The sequence below is a fragment of the Tursiops truncatus genome, chromosome 5 (assembly GCF_011762595.2).
Source record: "Tursiops truncatus isolate mTurTru1 chromosome 5, mTurTru1.mat.Y, whole genome shotgun sequence".
Classification (NCBI taxonomy): Eukaryota; Metazoa; Chordata; class Mammalia; order Artiodactyla; family Delphinidae; genus Tursiops; species Tursiops truncatus.
The window spans coordinates 58,151,011-58,175,973 of record NC_047038.1 but is presented as its reverse complement, the minus strand read 5'-3'; the positions used below and the strand labels follow the sequence as shown (position 1 = coordinate 58,175,973).

Sequence of the window (24,963 nt, the reverse complement as noted above, 5' to 3'; positions counted from 1 at the left end):
ATTGATTTTTCACCCTCTGGGACTTCTGAGGATTTAGTTGAGCACTTGTTTGTCAGTTTTTAAACTGTTATTTAGTATATCCTTTCTATTAAATACTTTTTAAAGACTATGTATAATGTTAAATTATTTCCTGGATAATAGTTAAGAGCATTACTTATGGCTTCAAAGAGATAAGAGATCAGACATCTGCTCTCCTAATTATATCTGTGCCCCTTAAAAAGTCATTTAGTTAACACTCAGAGTCATTATTTGTAAAATAAGGTAGTTCTAACCATCTCAATTTTGTTTTTTTGAGAATAAGCATAAGTTGATAAACATAAAACACTAAAAATATTTCTTGACAGAATCATTGTTCAAAGGTATTACCTATGAATAAGTTTTACATTATTGTTTTTATATTAACAGGTACTTCACTAATACTTGAATAAATTAATGAAGGCTAATAATTATTTCAAAAATACTATTTCAAAAGTACTGTTCATAAAGTGTAAATTGAAAACTACTAAAATATAGATTAATATTGCCTCTATCTTCAGAAAGGTTTTAATTGATAAAGAGAACTGTAACATATTTAAAAATATAAAAATGGAATGGACTGAATTTCATGTATCATGTGCAAACAAAATATTGCAGTTCAAAAGTGAGAGAGAACTTATGTTCAGGGAAAATATTAGCATATGAATCATTTTTGAGCAAGGCTTGGTGGAAATGTAATAATTCCTGTAGTTTGAAATGAATTATAGCAATTTCCACGTAGAGAAAAATGCCTTTGGAGAAGGCTTAAGGTTATTGCAAAGTGGTGTGTTGTATGATTTGTTCTTTAGCATGAGGCTGTGCAGAAGAGAATAGAATGGTAAGATCAGAAAAGGAGACTTGGTACAGGCTGACGTCAACCCTGAGTGCCTGGCTAAAATCCTACTCTGATTTTGGCAGTTAATCATGGAGAAAATGATATGAGAAGGCACAGTTGTGAGCAATGTAGGTGAGGGACAATGTATGTGGCACTTTAGGGAATCATTTCCATAGTCTAAGGTGATGGATAATGAAGATCTGGCCTAGGATAATGAGAGGAAGTAGATTAAACACATTTAAATTAAAGATTAACATCTTGCCAGGAGTGCATACCGAAAGGAAGATGGGGTGAGCTTTCTGAGAAAGCCTCTCATTTTGTTTAGAATTATGAGAACTCTGTTCCCTTATTGGTTACATGTAAGACGACTGACTTAGAAAGAGTGTGGAAAACGTTATGAAGGGCTCAGAATAAATGATTATACGGCTGAAAATGAACTCCTTGAGATAAAGGAAATGACATTATTTATTAAGGTCTGATAGAAGTGAAAAGCTATTTACCACACATTTTGGGGAACATGACGATTTCATTTGAATATGTAATAAATATTAATAGATCATGTGAATATCAAAAACAATGAGGAATCTGATGGGACCCAACAGTCACCATGACTTTATTAATAAAATTGAACATCTTGGTTATGGTTTAATTTTGGGGGGAATTTTGAAGGTCAAAGTATATACGTGCAAGTTGTGCTAATGAGAAAAGATGATAATTCACTCTCTTGTTAGTATATCTACTACTCTAAGAAGAATAATTAAATGGAATTTTCACAGCGCAAGGACATTTTTGCACTTTCAAAATGTTAAAAGATTTATTCCTTGCTTAGTGATAGAGACATAGCAATTAAAACTCTAAACATAATCTTCTTATACTCAAATAGTTTCTACAAAATTGTAATTTTGAATTTGGTTTTCACCAAAGGAATAAAGCAGCATAGGGTAGCAGTTTGCTAGCACAAAAGAGTATTACTTCAATCACCTTAAGAATAATCCTTATTCTCATGGGGTTGATTTCAACCAGGAAGCATTCAGCAATGGGGCAAAGAGAGTAGCCAAATTTAATAAGGCTGACAGGTTCTGACTTACTGTCTTTTCCTCCCAGGGATGGCAATCTCATTCAAGTGACATAAACATGAAACCCAAGAATAACTGCTTAGCTGAATGATGGTTTTTATTCCAAGTATTACATTCCAAAACAGAGTTTTTGATATGAGTTTGTAGAATGAAATCAGAAACAGCATTATTTTTTCATGCATAAGTAAGTAATTAATAAGAAAGGCATGCAAGGAAATTACAACTCAATACAGTCTAAATAGTGATTTTTCCCCCATTAGCATTTTAGGGTTTTAGAAATTCTATTCCTTTTAGATCCATTAAACACTGAAACCTGTCCACTGTAGGCTGAATAATAAAACTCACAGGCTATGGAAATTGACTTTGAAAAAAAGAAGGATTTATAGTCTCGACCTTTGATCTTTGCAGAATCTGAGAAGTTTACCCTGTACTGAGATGGAGGGAACTTTTATTAGGAAATGAAAATAATCCCTTTTATTAAAAAGAATGTGGAAGTGTATGCTTTGCAGCTAATTCAAAGCTACTGTAAATAAAACTCCTAGTGTTACAGTCAGATAGGAGGAAACCACCCCTTCACTTTTGCCTTCTCTTCTTCAGTAATTCCAGTCTTCGATAGAAATTGGTAAATGTTTCCACTGAGGCAGTAACTGCACAGCTAATAAGGAACATGGAATGTGCATAAAATCATCACTGAAGTGAATGGCATTCAACTAGCATAAACTGAGTAATTGTCTATGTACCTTTATATCAAATTCACTCGCTTTCCAGGTAGTTCAATTAAACTGTACCTCATTAATGCCTTCGAGAATAAAGAAAGCCATCTTGCAAAATTTTAAATGACCTCAATCGAGTCAGCTCAAAAAAATACACTGAAATTGAACTATCTAAAAAATTGACCTTGAAAAGCCTCTGTGTGCTTTCGTAATCCTTTTAAATTAAATTATCCCTTCTAATTATTTACTAGCTGTTTAATTCCCTTACATTTTCTTTAATTTCCAACCTTTTAGCTCACCTTTGCCACAAAATTTTCTACAGGCAAGAGGGAAAAAAAGATACTTTCATCATAATGATGTACTGTTGATTCTGTATCTAAAGTCATTGTAATTCTGGAAGTTGTTCTAAGGTTCAATGGATGTTTGCCAGAATTTGAGTCTTTGAGAGCTAAGTACTTCTTGTTATATGGAGTAACACTCCCTGCATGGAAATAAGTTTACTCCCTTTACCTACCTATAGCTAAAATCTGGAAGGAAAAGTAAAAGCTCCTATCATGCATGGCAATAGCCTCTGTCTGCATCCCTTGTCTCCAGGTGTGAGTAGCATGGTGTATGCATACAATACTGGATAAATACTTGAATGCATTGAATGAAAAAGTATACATGCTTGAAATAATGAGAATGATTTCTATAAGCTACCTTCATAAAGCAGGTTTATTCCTTTGTGTTATGCTGGGACAGTGTATAAGCAAAAGTAATCTCTCACCTCCATTCTTTCCTTTTTTAGTTTCTTTTCCTGATTTTTGTTGTATGAATATATAACACTTCAAGATCAAGAGACAGAGAGGAAAAAATATACCATCTGCCCCTCCAAATTAACTGTCTATGTCTTTTAAGAAATTAATAGAATTGTTCTTGATCTATTATGCAAAAAATTGTTAATTTAACTAGGAAAATAATAAGTAAAAATGACTATAATACAACTCAAATACACTAGATAAACGCACACTTTCTAACAGTGTTTGACCTGCATACTAATCTTTGTTATTTAAAACCAAAAATTAACAGAGCTGCATATAGGTGCATGACACTGTCTTGTTTCATCAGAGATAAGTTTTTAAGAGCAAGTTTCTTCTTTCATTCCTTTAGCAACATGCTCCTTCTCATATATGCAGTTATGCTACATTGCTTGAGGCTGTGCTTCTATGAATCCTTAACATGTTTCTGCTGCCCTCTCTGCTTGTGATTACCCCCATTTCAGCTCACTTTACAGCAGCAGTTGGGTGTCCTGCTGTCTTCTATTTCCTGCACATGTGCAGCTTAGTAGAGTTGTGCTATGATGAATATTGTTTCAATGTTGCCAGACCAGTTATAGTAAAGGATTGTATATCTAGTGTCTGTGTTTCTATCACTGCTGTTCAGTAGTGGTCAGAGGTAGGTTGATGAAACAAACTCTGAAGCCATATATCTTACAGATTATAAGAAACTTCCAGAATGCACAAGCCCTGCTTAGGGGGCAGTGGCTGCTCTGGCACAGTCTTGTCTGAAGTCCAGAGTATCAGAATTCCTCTAGAAGTCACTCCTAAGCTGCACCCCAACTGAGACGAGTTTAAGGTCCATCCTTTGAACTCCTATGAACATACTTTCCCTCTGTATTTATCATGGATACCAAGGGACAGAAACTACGGTTTAGCCATCGAAATGTGCCTTATATATTGCCTGGCACAAAGTAGGGGTGTATAAATACATTGATGGATTAAACATTAACTACATTATAAATTGAAAAATGGGATAAAACTCTGGCAACATTAAAGTCATTCTGCTGTTGCTATTTCTAATACTTTCTTTCCTACTCTTCACTGGATCAATGGCTGCCATGCCTAAAACGTTTTATTTTCTCTAGGAAAGAAAGCACACAAAATAACCAGAGGAAAAAAGAAGTCACTGAGTATCTTAAGCAGCAACAAATCTAATAAGTCAGGTGATCTGAGATTTTCAAGAGGTAAGATTTTTAGAAAGAAACTGATTTGTTTGTTTAATCCACAGGTTAAGAGTTTGGTGGATTCAGAGCATAGTTTATGCTTTAAAAAAAAAAAGTTTGCACATGTGAGCATGTGCGCGTGTCTTGGTGCTGGGGGTGTGGGAGGTATATGTTGATTATATAAGAGCCTGTTTTCCAAGAAAAAGAAATAATCTAGGCAGATCCCTGCAAAGATCACATAAAAGAGGAAATAAAGCGGACAGTGGTGTCATAGATGAAGGCTTCCACTTTCCCCTAGGGCATCAACAAAGAAGAGTTACAATTGAGGACAAATGTGTTTGTTCAAAAAGTGTCAGATATACTCATTTCCCCAACCTCTGATGACTCTGTACGGTACAACAAATTATTATAAAATGTCCCATATCTTTAAAAAAATTAAAGAAAGCTAAGAGTGGGCCAGTGGAACTGGAGAGGCCTTATATCTGATGAAGAAGAGTCACTTCAGTGGCCTAGTAGCCTACAAAATAACTGGCTTGTGTTCATAAAGAAATGTCAATGTCATGAATGTTTGGGGGAATGAGGAAGACAGTGGCAGCTCAGCAGTGGGGGATGTGGGAATAAAGCCTGAAGAGATGAGAAAAGATGCTGCTCTAAACCAAAGATTTATAAAGAAAGAAAATCTGACTTACCTTCTTAATTTTGCCTATGTCATTCCTTTCATACCCTCACCCTTATTTAGGTCACCCCATACCTCACTCCTATTTATTTAGATCACATCAAGGGAAAAAAAGAACAGGGGAAAAGGGAAAAACTTCAATTTACTGAGAAATTCTGAATTGGATTTAAAAATTGAAATTGAAAGTTACATAATTAGATCCAATTAGAAAAATACAATATTACTTTTCCATATATGATTAGGCAGAATTCATAGCACTACAAAAATTTCCAAGTGTAGCAGAAAATCAAAATTGATACAAACAAGAACAAAGTTATAACTTGCTTATCATTGCCTAGATAAATCCTGAATCCCTCTTCTAATCCTTTGTACTCCAGGATGAAATTCTTTATTATAGCTTGTCCGCTCCTTCTTCCTGCCCCAAGCATGCCCATGATTTTGTCTTTGCTTAATAAAAATTGTCATTTGTTGTCCTTATACAGAAGTCGACTCCTCTTTCTTCCTTCTGACCACCAAAAATTGAATTACCCTTCATATCTTAAATTTTCACCATTTTCTCTGCTCTCACAAAAGGCACTAATTTGAAATAAAATGTTAAAGGAATGAAAATTTCCCTAAGAATTATAACTTCAAGCTTTGGATAGGTTACAAGAATAAAATCTCCCTTGTGCAATTTTACCAATTATTAGCTCATTTCCTCTGCGATTTCTCTGTCTCTGTCTCTCTGTTTCTGTCTCTCTCTCAATATATCCCGTATCTGTGTGGGTGTGTGTCTGTGTCTGTTTGTTGTATGCATTTTTTAACGTATAAGAGTAGGTTTCAGGCATCATTACCTTTAATTCTTTTAACATTTCAATTTTCATTTACTAAGAATATGGCTATTATCTTAAATAGCCTCCTTAAAATTAATAAATTTGTGAAATTTAACAGTAATACAATACTTTATTCTAACCTACAATCCACACTCCAATTTATTCAATCGTGCCAATAATGTCCTGTGCAAGATTGTTTTCAGTGCAGGATCTCATCCAGGTCGTGTAATGAATAAAGTTTGCTTGTCTCTTTAGTTTTCTTTCATCTGGGACAGTTCTTCAGCCTTTCTTTGACTTTCTTGACATTGAGATTCCTTGAAGAATGCAAGCCAGTTATTTTATAGACTATCTCTCAGTTTGGATTTGCCTGCTGTTTCCTCATGATTAGATTCAGGTTATGCATTTTTGGCTGGCACAATTCTTAACGTAATTCTGTGTCCTTCTCAGGACATCACGATGGAGGCCTAGGATGTTCCTTGGCAATTTATTGGTGATGTTAATTTTGCTCACTTGGATAAAATGTTGTCCATTTTATCCACTTCATAATTACTATTTTTCCTTTTGTAACTAATAATTAATTTGAGAAGAGGTCCTATCCTATAAGAATATGTAAATACCTTGTTCCCCATCAAATTCCCTCCTCCTACTGATTAAGCATGTACTGCTGATTCTTTCCAGAGTCAATTTGTATGGTGTTAGCTGTAAAGGTAATTATTTAACTATACAATCTCTTCTCTATTTATTAGTTGATACTATACTGAAATGAAGAATTTCCCTTCTTCACAGGTTATTTATTCTTTAGTTATATATTTATGCGCACAGAGATACAGACATGCATGTGATTATTTTCAATGTAGGCTCACAGACTCTCACCTTATTCAGTAAGACCGTTAGTAAATTTCTGCCCTTGGATGGTAATTTGCACCCGTTGGGCTTATTTGGAACACTGCCAGCTGACTCCTCTAGCTTTTTTCCACAACCCCGTCATCATCTTTAAGCACTTCTTTATTTTCTGGCAAAGCAAGATGTTTCAGTCTCATCATCAAACTTCCCTGTCTCAGACCTAGAATCAGTCATTTTACCAAGGGTTTGCCATTTCTTTTAGTAAGTAATGGTATTTAGAAACTGTTATTAGTGCTCAATTGTTGCCTAACTAGTCTCCTCAACATTCAGTGGCTTAAAACAATATTAAACATTTGTTATCTCGCACAGCTTCTCTGGGTAAAGGATTCAGGCTGGGTGTTTCTGGCTAGGGCTTCTCATGAGTTTTCTGTTAGCTGTCCACTGGGCCTGCAGTGGCCTGAAGTTTTGACTGGGGGCTGAAGGAGCCACATGGACCACTCATGTGGTTGGCATGTTGCTACTGGTTGTTTGACAGAGACCTTAGCGTGCTCTCCAGTGTGGGCGTCTCGCTAAGTTGGCTGGAGTGTTCTCATAATAATGTGGCTGGCTTCCTCCAGAGTGATAGATGCAAGGAAACGAGATAAAAGTATTAATATCTTTTATGACCTAGCCTTGGAAATCACACACTATCACATCTGGTGTCTCTTGGTCATTAAAGCCCTGATTCAGTGTGAGAGTGAACCGCATAGGGTAACTGTAGGAGGAGGTAAGTGTCATTGGGTTAAATCTTAGAAGCTGATTACAACAGGAATCAAGAATCAGTGACATTAGATGTACTCATTTGTACTGATACATCATTGCTCCTGGGCTTTTCAGTGAACAGAGCCAGAACATATAGGGTGTATATGTGCGTGTATGTGAGTATGTGTGTATATACAAATATTTGAAATAATGAAATAATGAATTTCAATATAAATTTACTCACTTAAAAGTCCTTCAATAAATGTAAAATTGTTTCAGAGTTTCTATTCACATGCTTACTGAGAAAAGTTGAAGGATTTTTAAAGTCGTTGAAATATTCTTTAGAATAAGAATGTTAGTCAAAGTAATTTATTTAAAAGTTAAGATATGGTACATATATACAGTGGAATATTACTCAGCCATAAAAAGGAACAAAATTGGGTCATTTGTAGAGACGTGGGTGGACCTAGAATCTGTCATACAGAGTGAAGTAAGTCAGAAAGAGAAAAACAAATATCATATATTAATGCAGTTATGTGGAATCTAGAAAAATGGTACAGATGAACCTATTTGCAGGGCAGGAATAGAGATGCAGACATCAGGAATGGACGTGAGGGGTGGGGAGGGGTGGGATAAATTAGGAGATTGGGACTGATGTATGTGCACTGCCATGTGTAAAACAAATAGTTAGTGGGAGCCTGCTGTATAGCTCAGGGAGCTCAGCCCGGTGCTCTGGGGTGACCTAGATGGCTGGGTTGGGGGGTGTGGGTGGGAGGGAGGTCCAAGAGGGAAGGGATATATGTATACATATAGTTGATTCAATTTGTTGTACAGTAGAAACTAACACAACATAGTAAAGCAACTATACCCCAATTTAAAAAAGAACAAACTCTTAAAGCTAAAAAAAAAAAAAAAAAGTTAATAGAACCTTTTCTTTCCTTTCAAAAATCTCCATTTTCAATGTGGTTTATTTATTTGAAATCCAGTTGATTCATTTGTTCCTTTTTTCGCATTTACTATTTCTTTTCCATCTTGTTAATTTAAGTTAAATTTTAAGACTACGTACAATATTAAAAGTTGACTCAGATAGCCAAAATTATACAAAAAGGTACACTCAGAGAAGTGTCACTCTTCACCTATCAGATTACTGCAGGCCAAGTGGACACCTAAGAAACCTCACAAGAAACCCAAGCCAGAAACACATAGCCAAGCACTCCTGAATTTCTGACCCATAGAAACTGTGAAAGAGAATACATGTTTAGTATTGCTTTAAGCCACTAAGTTTTGGAGTAACTTGTTAGGAAGAAATTTATCAGAAACCAAGAGAAATGACTGATTCCAGGTCTGGGATGGAAAAGCTACAAAATGACCCAGAAATAACTTGCTGTGCCAGGTAATATGAAAATGATTAAAAATAATCATTGATGGGGGTGTATCAAAAGGATAGAGCAGCCAGCTGAAAGGTGTTCCAGCTAGCCAAATAGGTACAATTTGAGCACCAAAATATACAGGGCTTCCCTGGTGGTGCAGTGGTTGCGAGTCTGCCTGCCGATGCAGGGGACGCGGGTTCGTGCCCCGGTTCTGGAGGATCCCACGTGCCGCAGAGCGGCTGGGTCCGTGAGCCATGGCCACTGAGCCTGCACGTGTGGAGCCTGTGCTCCGGAATGGGAGAGGCCACAACAGCGAGAGGCCCACGTACCGCAAAAATAAATAAATAAATAAGACATTTATTGATTTTATCTCATTGAATAAAGTAAGAATCTATAAGTTCACATTGAAAATAAATACTTGCATATAGGCATACACATTTTCAAAATGAAGTAATAATAAATAAATAATAAGGAAATTCAGTAGAATATCAATAAATAGAGAAGAAATAATAAAGTTACATAATAATCTTTTACAGCAGACATATAAAATTTAATTCAATCAAGAATCATTAATAAAGGCTTAATCAGCAGGAGTGGGTCATTAGATGAAGAACAAAATTAACATCAACAATAATTTGCAAAGGAACCTCATAGGCATTCATTTTGATGCCCAGGCATCCACATTAAGTGATATAGCATCACTTAAGAAGGATGCCAGTTAAATTGCATAACCTGTGTTTCCTTTGCAGAAAGAAGTAGATATGTGTATAGTTTCTTATTTCCCCTTCTTTTTTACCCAAAATATTTGAAACGTACATATACACTTACATACGTACGTATGTATATAATCTTTTGCACCTTGTTTTTTTTTTAGCATACTAATACATCCTGGAATTAATTCTATACCAGTGAATAGAGATCTTTCTTTTTGTGCAGCTACCTAATACTCCTTTCTTATATGGGAGGACTTTTCTATAGGCTTGATACTTTCAGATTCAGGTGGCCCTAAGACCTATTCAGAATTTCCCAACTAATAATTTTGATACTGTCTTTGTTTTGTTTTGTTTTGTTTTGTTTTGTGACTTTAAACGCCTCTGTATTTTTTATATCATGAAAATTAAATATGAGTGTTCACTACTGATTATGAGCTCCAAATACTTCTGTCACGTATAGCTATATCTGACTGAAACTCAATTTCATGGCTTATAAAATCCTCAAAATGTCACCTTGATTTCAGAAAGTTCCCAATACTTTGTTTTCCATAAGCTTCTTTGCCCTGCTTACAGGCAAACTGCCTCAGCTCTGTCCCAATCAAACCTCCTTCCATTCTAAGCACATCAAGAGTTTTGTGATATTAGGACAGACAACCACACTGTGGTTGTTTCCACATTATGTTTCCACTATGTTTCTACTCTTCCATGTTCTTTTTTCTCTCTCTCTCCTCTATCCTTTTCTTTCTTCTTATGATTAGTTCTTCCCAAATCCAAGACTTTAGGGGCACTTGCTTTCAAAACCCAAGCACTGCAGTCCCTGTTCTGAGAGGAATTCTAGTGGCATCTGTTAATATGATAAATTTCCTTTAGATGCATTAGTTAGGATTGTGTTCAGCTACAATAGATAGAAGCTACAGGAGAACAGTCCACTAATACAAGATATAACTTAATTGTTGTCTTATGTAAATGGAATTTGAAGAGAGCCCATAGCTGTATGGTGGTTCTTCCATTTAGGGCAACTTCCTGGAATTCCCACAGAGCATTTCTGCCAAAAAGTTAGTTATTTTACCACAAATAGCTTTTAATGAAAGCTGGGGACTGCATCTGTATTTCCAGTGGCCATGTGCCCAGTCAAAAGTTAGGGATTCAATTATTAAAGTAGTAGTTGAAACATATATCAGGGGACTACTAGATATGCTTGCCCCAGCAAATCATTTTAATTGCCATTTCTAAAAGTAGCGTAGAAAGGAAGAGAGCATACATGTTATGATAAAAGAGAAAACCTGAAAGGGAAGAAGCAATAGTGTAGAACACAAGCAAAGAAATCAAGAATATAGATAATAAAGAAGCAGAATAGAAGAGATTCATTTCACAGTGATTGCCACCCTCCTATTAGGCAGAAATAGAGCAGAAATAAATATGGATTCAATCTGAGTTTCTGAATATGTGACTTCTAACTTGAGATAACGGTCAACATTATCCTTTTACCTTTTTCTCATTCATTTGACTAACATGTATTGAATTCTCTCTATGAATTGGACAATATGCACCACACTGATGAAACAAAGAGAATCAGACAAATTTCTTTCCATCAAGTAGCTTTTAATCTAGTAGAGGATCCAAATACACAAGCAGAAAAGTAGAATGTATTGCAAAAAAGAAAGATTTCCTTAAACACATTATAAGATGTGAAAAATTTTTTTTTGTATTATAACAAACAGAGATATCATGAAATAGAGGACACAAATTTTAAAGTACATGACAAGCCACTCTTCTTTGCCCATTAGGAGTATATTGTTGGAAAAGTTTAAGAAGTGCTACAAAATGAGGAATGACTTGCTTTATGCAGGGAGCTGAGACTGTCAGCTTGAGGTGTCTATGTGAACTTGAATTGAAGGGGTATAATAAAGGAGGTAGGTCAATCAAACTAGAAGCAACATTACCATATTCTAAGAAGTGGATGATGAAGTTTTGAATTATGGTTGTGACAATAAAGATGAAAAGGAGGGGTACAGATTTAAGAAGAAATTAGGAGATACAATAAATAAGACTTGGCAATTAATTAGAAGTGGTGGATATGGAAGATATTAAGTCAAGGAGTCAATTCTAAATTTCTATGCTAGGTAACTGGCTGAATAACGATGCTGAACATTGGCATGGAAATTAATAGAGATACTATGTTTAATGGAAAATATATAAATTATTTTAAAGCTTATTGAAATTGAGGCACTAGTATATACAGTCTGCTAGAATGTCCAGTATGACTTTATTTTAGGATTCTAGAGACTTGAGCAAGCCTGTCAAGTAATGAAATGAAGCATTTTAGGAAGTCAAAGAGAGAGAAGAGAGAGTAACTAAATATTACTAAATATTTAGAAAGGTCTAAAGATGACAGAGAAAGAATTGGTCAGGAGTCTAAGTGGAATGACTGTCTTTGAATATCAGAAGAAAAAATAATAATTCTTAGGACCAGAGGTAGAAGCCAAATTCTGGTTTTATCACTTGTAAAAATTTAGAGTATTGTTTCCTAGCCAAGTTTTATTAATGAGAAATCTCAAAATAAAATCGGAAAGTCATACTAGTAATTGGCAAACACAGGAATCAAACCTTGGTATGCCAAATTTTCCCCCATGCTCTTTTTACTACATGTTATCTATTTAATAAGACTTGACCCAGGAAAAATTTTAGTTTTTTCCTTCCCCGTATTTATGTTGAGCTATTGCAACAGCAGAAATTAATTTTTTCAACTATCCCCTCTCTGACTCCCACATACATATAACATACAACACTTTATCATCTTTATAGATAAAAATAATTGCATGTGACAACAAAGATGAGGTTACATTAATATTTATGCTCCTATGACAAAGTTTCTCAGTTCCCCAAGGCAAGAAGCTAGCCACCTCAAAAGTCCAGAACTGAGAGCTTTGAGTCCTCCAATGTTAAAAAGTAGGAGAGATTATTCAGAATCTGCAAAGATACTGGGAAGAATTAGAAGCAGTTAAGAGGTAGGAAGAAAAAGGGGGATGTTTCTTTTCTGGAAGCTAAGTGAAATAGTATGACAAAGGGGAGTCCAGATCATCTGTGTTAATTGTATGGCTATGTCAAGTGAGATGAGAGTTGAGATTGACAATATGATTTATCAAGGTCATGGTTGTTGTTGATTGTGACCAGAGCAGTGTGGTTTGCTAGAGACAAAACTCACTGGAGTGAGTTTCAGGCAGCAGAGGAAGTGAAGACCTCTGCTGTTTTTTGGAGAATTACTGCTGTAAAAGAAAACATCGAAACTTTGAGTGGTAACATTTGATATGAACTCAAAAGGGAGATTTGTTTATTAAACTTTTAATATAGGAAAATATTAGTATGATTGTATACAAATAGGAAAGATTCAATAGAGGGAGGCTGGTATTGCTGGAATAATGGCCTGGATTTAAGTGAGAGAATATGAGATATAATGCATCAGTTGATGGGTTGGCCTTAGACGAAAGCAAAAAGTAAATCCGTACTAATAAAATGAAGCATGGAAACAAATAGAAAGGGTGATTATAGCTTGCTTATGGATTTTGTTTTTCTTATGACTGCTTTTATTTTCTTGTTAAAGTCAGAAACAAGTTCATAGTCTGTGTGCAAGAAGAAAAGACAGAATTTTGAAGATTTCAGCAGAGAAAACGGGAGAAATAATTGTCTAGGAGCATGGGTAAGTGGATGGATAAGGGAAATGTAGTGTAGGTTTCAGGCAGCATTAAGGGCTCAATTGAGAAAGTGGTAATAATTCAAAGTGAGACTAGTTAGCATGGTTACATGTACAGATGCCAGATCAGCAGATATTTAGCAAGCTTGGGTACTGTTTTACACAAGTATCTAAGGAATGAAAAATAAGTAAAATTAATGAGGTTATAAAATAAGGAGATGTTTACATTGCTAGAGCAAGGAATTTAATTTTGATAAAAAGTAATGTGAGGGTATAAAGTGGGTGAGAGACCATGAAGAGGAATAATAATTATTAAAATATAATTCTCAGAGGGAGACAAAAATTGTTGGTGTCTGGGTACTATTTGGAGTTATCTGGATGAAAGCAGTGGAGTTGTAATGGGGTACTTGAACTTGAGATTGTGGAGGGGCTTCAGTTATTGGTAATGATAGACGTTCTAGAGTTTGGCTCAGGAAGTGAGAGGCAGGATAGGGGATGAGACAAGGGAAGAGAAGGAACTGAGAAACCAGGGTGCTGGAAGAATGATCCATGAGAGCACTGGCATTGCCAAGAATATGGTAAGAGTAAATGAGAGAGCGTGACAGCAAACTAGCTAAACTCTTCTAGGAATGATTGGGACTGACCTTGATGTTGGCAAATGACTGAAGCAAGCAGTTTCAATGTGATATACTCTTGATGCCTTGATTCAATACTGGTTATTTTTAGGGAGGGAAGGGGCTACATGGTGTGAAAGTGGGAATGAGATGCAAGAAGATCACCTACCCTACCATCAAGCTTACTGTTAGGAGAATCATGGGAAAAGAAACAGCCAGTGAACAGTTTGGGGACTGCATAGGAAGCTAAGTCCTAAAGGGAGACCCAAATTAGAGCAAGAAGGCAGAGGAAAATGGTAACCATTTTAGGTAAATTGTTAAGCTTCAAGGGACTTGGCTGATAACTGTGTGTTCCAGATGATACAGTGGAAAAGCTTCAGGAGTTATTGAGGCATAGAGAAACACACCAAAAAAGAATTTGTACATAGCCATCTAAGGGATTAAAATCTAGGAACTGAGGAAAAAAACTAGCAATCCAATGTTTCTCATGGTGACTGATTTGAACAGGACATCACTGAGTCAGCCTTTAGGGTGTCTAGGCAGTGAGTGATGGGGAAATTGGAGCACTGTGGGTTGTGGGGAGGTGAAAGAGGGATCCCTCCTGGTGATGGGATGGGGAGGCTTGGCCAGCAGCTGGAGAACATAGCACTCTTCTGAACTGTCTGCCTGAAAGAGTGTTTGATTTGAATTTGTGTTCACTTTCCAGCAGATACTGTTAGGTTTTTGGGGGGGGAGGGGGCGTTCTGTTTGTTTTTAATTATTTACCTTTCTATAATTTCAAATGTTCCCCTAAATATCTAAAATATTTGTTGACTTTCTTACTCTCTAAGTCTTGTTCTTGATTACTAGCTTATATCGTCTTCATATATTATATATTATCAAAAATATATCATAGAAATAAGCTCTTATTTTATTTCTAGTAACAACAACACACTTAAAAGAGTAGGAAAAAAGTCAAATAGAGGAAATGTTTTGTATTGTGGTAATATGTTATATGAAATAGATATGTTTTATAATGATAATGCACATCCATTATAATTTACAAGATTCTTATTTGAGTCTCAGAAAACTCTCTTAAGAAGGTAATATTAACAATTTTTATCTCCATTTTTAAAATGAGAAAATGGATTAAAAGGAGCTAATTAGTTTACCCAACATCACACCACTAAAACACATTAGACCAAGGATTAGACAAAGGATTAAACCAGGTCTCCTTTTCTGGTTAACTATGGATTATCTTAATATCCTGCATTTTACAAGGGGCAGTGTAAAGGATTGATAAAGGAAGCCAAAGATATCACAGATTTTGGGCACCATCAACAACCTTGGAAATATGTCAGGGCAGTTCACAATGTTCCTTAAGTAGGGAAAAACTAGGCGGTATTTTGAATGTAAGTGCAAGTTGACTTCCAGGAAGAGTTTTACAATGTTACTGTAAATTACCTGCCTTCTTGTCTTACTGTTGGCATTCTCTCTGTGTGAGATATTTCAGCAGTCAAAATCTTGCTTGAATGGTCGTCACAATTCTCTTCCTCAGTAAAATATTTCTTGATCCAGGAATAGACTGTAACCTCTCTTTCAAATCTCCTAGGATTTGTCTTTACATATTTATTCTGTCACTTTATATATATTCCATCTTATGCTATAGCCATTTAGGTAATCACCCAAGAACTTACCTATAAAGTGTAGATACTGATAACTAGTGTGGTTGGAAATCTTTAAAAGAAGGAAATATACATATTCTGCAGTGTAATTAGGAATAAAGGAAAGGTGAGCAAAAGTGTTTTGTACAACATAAGATGCTAAACAAATATAAGTTATATGCTATTATTAATAGTAAGAACACATGGCAGGGCATCATGGTTAGGAATTTAGGTTGTAGCTCAAGACCTGTATCAAAACCCATCTCCATCACTTACTCATCTCATGATCTTGGGCAAACCGTTTAACTTCTCTATGTTACAGAGTTCCCATCTATAAAATGGGGCTAATAAAAACACAGCCTGCTTCATAAATCTCCTAATTCATTTTGTCAACAAACCTCTACTATGGGTCAAAATGTGTAGGTGCATATTAAATTAACTGATACTTGTAAAGCACCTAGATACCTAGTACCTCGTAAGACCTCAATAAATGTGATATTTCTTTTCCTATTAATTTGTTGAGAGAGATTCCTTAAATTGTAGATGGCACTAAAACATAGCTATTGAAATTCAAATTAATTATAATTGAATTGTATGTCAAACAGAATTTTAAAATCTCCAAAGCAGTGTGTTAAATGACCATTATCTTTTTATATGATCTTATGAGAACAGATCCAGTATCCATGAACATCTCAACAAAAATATACCTGCCATGCCCAATATCTTTATGTCAGAAACCAATTTTGAATTATACAAAAATGCAGGACTTTTAATCAAACTTAAAAAATATACTCTTAATGCATAAACCATGATTCATATGAAGTACTTAAATATTAAAAAAAGTCAGAATCCTTTCTGACAGTGTCTGACCTTTATGCTTATCTATTCCTAAAATACATCTTGCCTATCAAGCAAAGTTTTAATCACTTTCTCATTTCAGATATTGAAAGAGAGATTCCATTAAATCAAGTAAAGGTCATCTTTCTTTGAAATATAGATTATTCAGCTGCACTCTTTAAAGAAGCAGAGATTGGAGAGCAAACTCAATAGAGGCACATTTCTCCCTACTCTTCAAAGTAATAAGTAAGCAGCCAAAAGGATTAAGGACGATTATGTTCAGCTCTCAAGAACTGAGTTCCAAACCAGATATGAAATGCAATTCCAGTACTCAAGAGTAGGGTCCATATGTTGAAAAAGAAAGGACATATTCTATTTCCCTCGGTTTCTTTTGAAGCAGTTATGAACTATATTCAGTTGAAAGCAGCAACAGAAGCAACACCAGATAAGTAGGACTGGTTAATTCATCTGACTTTTTTCTCAGAGAAGCAAACTGTTATTGGATAGGAACCTGAATTTCTAAAGCATGTGTGTAGCATTTCTGTGTTCCAAAGTCCCCATTTGTTTTACTAAGTAGCTTAGGGATTCCCTAGAGGAAATGTATCTCTAATGGAAATTTGAGTCTTTTAATTCATGTAAGTTTCTTTAAAAAAATGATTTCAATTTTCTTAAGGGATCAAAGGTGTTTGCTTTTCAATCCTCACTACTAATAGTGCTGTTCATTACATGGTTACCTCTAGATATTTTACAAATATGTTTAGTCATTAACCATTGACACATAAAAGCTGGAAACATTGGTATACTTTGTAAAGTATCTAGCAAAGAGGTATGTCCATGAAGAGACTACCCTTCCTCCAGTGTATTTAAATCCCACATTTGCCACCTTTGCATCAAGCCCATTTTATCACATTTTCCTGAGAACTTTGAACCAAAATTTTCTCCTTCGTCTTGCTAACTTTTTTGTCTGCTTTTTCATATATCAGCCTTTAAAATATACTCCTGTTCTTTGTCATTTTATGAGACTTATCTGAGTTTTCTAATCTTTCCAGAAACCACAGCTCGTCTTCCTACCTTGCTTAATAAAGTATAAGGCCTCTGAACTCCAACATTATCATTCCCTGCTGGTACAAAATGGCCTGGTGACCTGCCTTCCTTAAATGCTCATGCAAGGTTTACCAGATATACCACACCCTGTTGCTGTACTCCCAAGATTGCCTCATCACTACTGGGCAGGCTTGGGGTACAGAATTCCTGTTGGATTTAGCCCCCCAGAACTCACATACACTAGATTTTAGTAAGTTAGAAGAAGTGGGTTAAGTGAAGACAGAAAGCAGACACTGGATCAACAATTTGGGGGTAAGGTGCATTAGGGGTCTGGAAAGAAGACACCTAGAAAACAGCCACCCACAATGAATTGGCTCAAGGTTTCATGGTGTTTAAAGTTAATTTTGCATATTTCATTGCTAATTATAATATTGTAGGAAACAATATTTTTAAATAGTTTTATTTGTAAATGCAATTTCAGGTGTGATAAATTTTAAGTTTTTTTTTTACCAGGTTTGCCTGATTGCTATGCAACAAGATTAGATGTGCACAACTCATTTCATATGTCAGATTTACTTATTATGTTTTATTTATAGTGAAAGCCAAGTTTATCCTATTGCTCTTATAAAATGGCCATGCGCATACAGCTTAAAATGAATGGGTTATTGTGCAATGTCAGCTTCATTTTAAGACATGAACTTTGCCCCAGCTTTTAAGAAGTGGGCGGATGAGAGGGTGGCTACATGTGTGAACATGGCTACTGTAAAAATGACTGTGTGTAAAGCATAGTGTGCTAGAATGTGGGAGAAAGGAGAGCATTCTTCTATTTCACAGGGCTCAGCAATTTCAACCATAAAGAAAAAAAAATCTTGGAAAAGAACGCTATTAACTCATATTTAAAAGTCCATTAGAACATAGTCAACTTGCTGTTTTATTATTTACCAGGTTTATATGGACCTTTTTGCAAAACTTCGTTGTTATAATAATGTGAATTATTTCATAATGAACATTATAGTTGAGCTATAAAGTTGCACAGAGTAACAGGAGTTGTATTAAGAAATAATAACAATTGACTAGCATTATTTAAAAAAAAACACTATCTCAGTGTATAATAAAGAGTCTCTTCAGAGGAAAACTGAACAGTTTTCACTTTCATGATTATAATTAAAAATAGGGGCTTCCCTGGTGGCGCAGTGGTTGAGAGTCCGCCTGCCGATGCAGGGGACACGGGTTCGTGCCCCGGTCCGGGAGGATCCCACATGCCACGGAGTGGCTAGGCCCGTGAGCCATGGCCGCTGAGCCTGCGCGTCTGGAAACTGTGCTCCGGCAACGGGAGAGGCCACAACAGAAACTCCTAGCAGTCTTTAAATTTTTATAAATATTTAACGTAAGGAATGTAAATGTTTGTTGTTGTATTATTTTCTGGCTGCAGATTCCCAATTTTTCAGCCTCCATGATGCATCAGCAAATAGTAAACAGAATTAAATTATGGGGAGAAAAATCTTATTTTTTTAATAGAAATAAAGGCAACTAACTTTTATTGAGTATTTTCTCAATGCCAGGAAATTTTTCATGTACTTCATTCCTCCTTAAAACAAAATAATGAAGCAATGCTATTACTATGCACATTAAACAGATGAGGAAACTGAAGCTTAGATTAGGAGATATGGGGTAGCTGAAATAAGAACCCAGATAATCTGACCTCAAAACCTCCATTTCTATACTGTTTTACATTTCTTTTTCTTTTTTTTTTTTTTACATCTTTATTGGAGTATAATTGCTTTACAATGGTGTGTTAGTTTCTGCTTTATAACAAAGTGAATCAGTTATACATATACATATTTCCCATATCTCTTCCCTCTTGCGTCTCCCTCCCTCCCACCCTCCCTATCCCACCCCTCTATGTGGTCACAAAGCACAGAGCTGATCTCCCTGTGCTGTGTGGCTGCTTCCCACTAGCTATTTTACGTTTGCCACTCTCTCACTTTGTCACAGCTTACCCTTCCCCCTCCCCATATCCTCAAGTCCATTCGGGGAGAAAAATCTTTAACACACCATGGGGCCAGAGAAATTTACAGTGCTTAGAATTCCCCGATGAATGCTGATATTTTCATCAATTGCAGCAGGTAGGAGGAACAGAATTCTGTAAGCCAAGTGGGAATGTACATTCGTTTTTATAAAGTGTGTCCATTACTCTCATTTCACATATCAAAAGTAGTATATGAACAGAAGTTACTTCAACATGCAGGAAATAGAATTTATCGCTGGTAAAATGAAGTTAGGAAAATGTCCATGTTTCACAATTCAATCACTTACCTTCACAATGAAGACTGTGAACAGCACGAGTCATTTCAGTGTGCTGAGAAGAAAGAAGTGACTCCTTTCATTCTGATTACTGCTGTCATTGACACACCATTGGAATCGCTGCAACTTTCAGGCTTAGTGTAACAGCATTGTGATTGTAGCATCTTAAATATAATTATAGTCAAAATAAATGCCTATGGGGTAATGGACCTTGTCTCCATCAGCATCACATGTAGAATTTTTCCCCACTCCTTTTTCCTTTCTGAGTTGAACTGCATGCCCTAGTCAATTGGAGTCTAAACAGGCTGCAAGGGATATAAATTCAAGAAAAGATTCCTCTTTGTTAGAAATGCTTTACTAGCTAACAGGGTGCAAGTTACACAAGAAATACCTTGTATATAAGGAATACAGGAACTTCTTTTTATTACATATTCTTAACTAATAATATAATCATAAAGGCCTGGACATGCATTCATGTTACCGTTCTAGGCCCCTTCTCTCAAAGAAATTGGTATAGAAAAGTATTCCACATAGAGTCCTCTCCTAATAAGAAGGACAATCCCAACAACAAGAGGAGCATAGGATAATGACTCCTAATACTGCAAAATGGGGAATGTGAACTTACCGGGAATACACATTTGGGATATATCCGACCACATAGTAATGTACCACACTGATGTGATCATTTAAACAGTTTAACGCCCAATTCCCTTTCTTAAAGTCTCTTATTACTTCAGGTGAAAGTGATTCTGGGCTAAATTGTAGAGCTCATTGACTTAATCTGACATGTCACTTTGTGTGACCCTATAGGTTTAAAAGCTCACGTAGCAGGTTCTTAGAACTCATTAATCTTATGAGGATGGTACAGAGAAATAGAGAAGTGAAAGTCAGTGTAAGTCAAAATCAATCCAAGTCATAGGTCAGCAAATATTGCAGCCAAATCACTACATATTTATATTTACTTAACTATATACATGACCCATCTAAGTCAAGTTCTTATTATTTATCATTTGCCCAATGGTTCTAAAATGTGCCCTAAACAATCACCACTGAACTTGCTGAATATTTTATAGATTCCTGGGCCCTACACTTGGAGATTTTAACTTAGAGCAGCGAATGGGAGATCTAAAAACTGGCTAAAGTAGACAGCACTTTTGTAAATGTTGATAATTAGTGTACAAGCAAATGTTGGATTTATAACAGGTATTCAAATAATAAAATTTAACTGAACCATGGCTAAATGAGAACTCTTATAGCCCCCAAATTACATTTCACTGGGTCTCCGGGCTTGTTTCTTGTTTCCTTCCTTTACTTAATGCATCCTGTGCAATTAACCGTCTTTCCAATTCCATCATTACTTTACCTGAGATATTCGTGATTTTTTAAAGAATAGAGAATAAAACCCAAAATTTAGCCTTTCATATTCTGGATGCAGCAAAGTTTCCATCCTTATTTTCCACAATTTCACAACATATGTTTTGCACACAAACCAGTTTGGGCAATTTCCGCAACTTGTACTTCACTGCATTTTTCTAGTATGTCATAGCCTCTGTCTATAATCTCTCCCATTTCTCTCTTTTGAAATTCTATCCTGTTCTCCAGGGCCCAACTCAAATGCCAGTTTCTCTAGAATTTAACCCCTCTCATTGTACTTCATGCCATTTTTTTAAAAATCCCATTTTATTTAATGTTGAAGATCTTCATACAATATCTAACAGGCTCCATTAGAGAAAGATATCCTAGATTTGTGCTAACGTGGTAACCACTAGCCATACGCAGCTATTTAAACTGAAATTATTAAAATGGAATAACATTAAAAGTTCAGTTTCTCACAGTCACATTAGGCACATTTTAATTGGACGGCACAGATACAGAGTACTTTTTTTTTTTTTTTTTGCGGTACGCGGGCCTCTCGCTGTTGTGGCCTCTCCCGTTGTGGAACACAGGCTCCAGACACGCAGGTTCAGCGGCCATGGCTCACGGGCCTAGCCGCTCCACAGCATGTGGGATCTTCCCGGACCAGGGCACGAACCCGTGTCCCCTGCATCGGCAGGTGGACTCTCAACCACTGCACCACCAGGGAAGCCCTATTTGAATTATTTGATCATTATTTTCTTTAAGTTTTGTATTTTGTACCTGGCAACTTTCATTTACATAGAGTATTTAAGTAAGTAGAAGTCAATGCAATTCAAGATGTATTTAATGAGTGCTTTCTACGTCCCAAATTTTATTAGAAGCATCTGTATTAGTACCATATTAGTTTCCATAGAATATTCTCTCTCCTTGTAGAAAGTGGAGTATAGCTGGAGAAATGACACGAAGAAATATGAAAAAATAGTAATCTCAATACAGTACTGCCCATATCATATTGAAAACACTTTACTTTTATACATATTATTTTGTTTAATCTGTACAATAACCCTGTCCACTACTGTGGACCTCGAGTATCCCCATTAATAGATGAGGAAACCTTGACTCAAGGAGTCCATGTCTAAGCAACATCACTGGATTAACATATGTTTGCATTGGGCTAAATTAGGGCAAAACCTACACCATGAGTTTTCCTTTAAATCAACTTGAAAAAGTGAACCACATTTTGTTTGAAGAACTCTACTAATGGCCTGGGCTAGAATTTTATTAATTATTTTTAAATTTCTAAATACTAAGTGACAACTTTTAAAACATAGGTATAAAATACAGATTAAAAACCCTTGAATAAAATACTAGAGCTATTGGAATTCTAGGAAATTTATGGACTTTTCTTTAGAGATATAAGGGTTGAGGAACCACGTAACGTCACTTAGGAAATATACATACCTGCCAGCTCCCTTTGTTTCTTCTGTTCTCTAGGCAAATCACACACTCAAAGATTAGGAATGCACAAATGCTTCGAGTGTCTGGTGAAAGCACTAACCATTCAAATATAACATATGATATCCTACTGTGTTCCTTTTGTCCCCAAGACAGTTATAATTAAATTAATCTTTCTGCTAAAATGAATGTAGCAAAATGGGTCAAAATCTTCATAAACCCTTAACAATCTAACAATAAATTAACAAACTGACTAACGTCTCTGTAGTGCTCATAACATCTGGGACTAAAGGAGAAAAGATGAGATGAGAGCAGCAAAACATGTTGCTCCTTAATTGCTCTGTGGACTTTTTCTATAATGGATCATCCTCCCAATTCAATTTAAGTAAATCATTGAGCATATGGTTTATACTAAATATAGAGCATCAGTGATACTCATTGCTATGCATATTTGCCACGCAGGTGTCTGATTTTGGACTTGTCACATGGACAGATGGGATTTTTCTGTTTGTCTTTTTTATTGGCAGTAGAAAGAGTAAGAGAGTTAACCCTAACTACTGTTGGGACAGCTCTGCTCACAGAGACATTTCCTCCACCACAAACTGAGAGCTAATGCATATATTCTCTTTCTCTAGCTAAATTAAGTGATTAAAGTTATGCTAGTAAAAATGTTTTAGCAGGAATAGTTGACTTTTCAGGATGTAAGATAAAATTTTATAATATCAATATTATTTTCCTCTCTTAAAGACACTTTAATGCATTTATTTAAATTAATTATTAATGTAAATAGATAATAAGATAGACATTTCTTGAGAAGGTTACAGGTATTTTAGTCTTATTAACACTCCCATAATTTAGGTATAATTTTTATCCCCATTTTGGATATAGAAGCATTGAAGCAGAAGAAACTTGGCAAAGATAAAATATTTAGGAGGTAGAACTATGATCTGAACCCAGGCTGTTTGGCCCCAGAATCCATTCTTTTTTCTTCTCCTTACAGTTTTATTGAGATATAATTGACATACAGCACTGTATAAGTTTAAGGTGTACAGCATAATGATTTGACTTACAAACATCATGAAATGATTATCACAATACGTTTAGTGATCATCCATCATCTCATATAGACACAAAATTAAAGAAGCAGAAAATAAATATTTTTTCCTGGTGATGAGAACTCTTAGAACTTACTCTCTTGACAACTTTTCTATGTAACTTTCAGCAGTGTTAATTATGTTTATCATGTTGTACAGTACATCCCTAGTACCTATTTATTTTATAACTGGAAGTTTGTACCTTCTGACAACCTTCATCCAATTTCTCCTCCCTGCAGCCGCCACCTCTGGTAACTAAAAATCTGATCTGTTTTTGATGAGTGTATTTGTTTGTTAGTTTTTTTTGTTTGTTTGTTTTGGAAGTATATTTGACCTACAGCACTATGTTAGTTCCTGGTACACAAAGAGCATAGTGATTCTATATTTCTATATATTTCAAAATGATCACCATGGTAAGTCTAGTTACCACCTGTCACTACGTAAAGATATTGCATAATTATTGACTATATTCCCCACACTGTACATTTCATAACCATGACTCATTTATTTTGTAATGGAAAGTGTGCCCCTGTGAATCACCTATTTCTCTCGTCTTTCCCACTTCCTTCCCCTCTGACAACCACCTGTTTGTTCTCTGTATCTATGATTCTGTTTCTGTTTAGTTATGTTTGTTCATTTGTTTTCATTTTTAGATTCCACATATAAGTGCAATCATACAGTATTTGTCTTTCTCTATCTGACTTATTTCACTTAGCATAACATGCTCTAGTTTCATCCATGTCATCAGAAATGGCAAGATTTCATTCTCTTTTATGGTTGAGTAATATTATGTTGTATTGCTCTTCCCCTAACCTCTTTACTAGTAATTTCCTAATACTGCTCCTTTCATGTGTCTGACTCTCTAGCCATATCTTAGCCATTGTTCAAGTATCTATGTATTTCCTTACCTCAAGCCATCTAGCATTCCAAGCAGAGGGTATATCTTGATGTACTTCCAGAAGTTCAGCACACTGGGGACATTTATTTTCTCCACTTGAGATATAAAAGAGTTCTGTAGAGTTCTGCCTCGCTTAAGTAAAAACATATTATAGAGTAGCAACTGTAAGGCTTTTTTTTTCATTTCAAATAGTCACAGGGACATCTGTTTGAAGCTGTAGGATATAAGAAATTTGGCAAATGGGAGAAGTAG

The 24,963-nt window shown here is 35.6% G+C and overlaps 1 long non-coding RNA gene across 1 annotated transcript in view; it reads left to right on the top strand.

Annotated features, from left to right (window-relative positions):
* The first annotated feature begins 11,630 nt into the window (after window positions 1–11,630).
* Window positions 11,631–24,963, top strand: part of LOC141278685 (uncharacterized) — a 96,149-nt gene continuing 82,816 nt past the window's right edge. Inside the window, exons 1-2 of the long non-coding RNA XR_012331724.1 lie at window positions 11,631–11,688; window positions 13,377–13,472. This is a non-coding gene — a long non-coding RNA (uncharacterized lncRNA). The remainder of the gene's footprint in view (window positions 11,689–13,376; window positions 13,473–24,963) is intronic.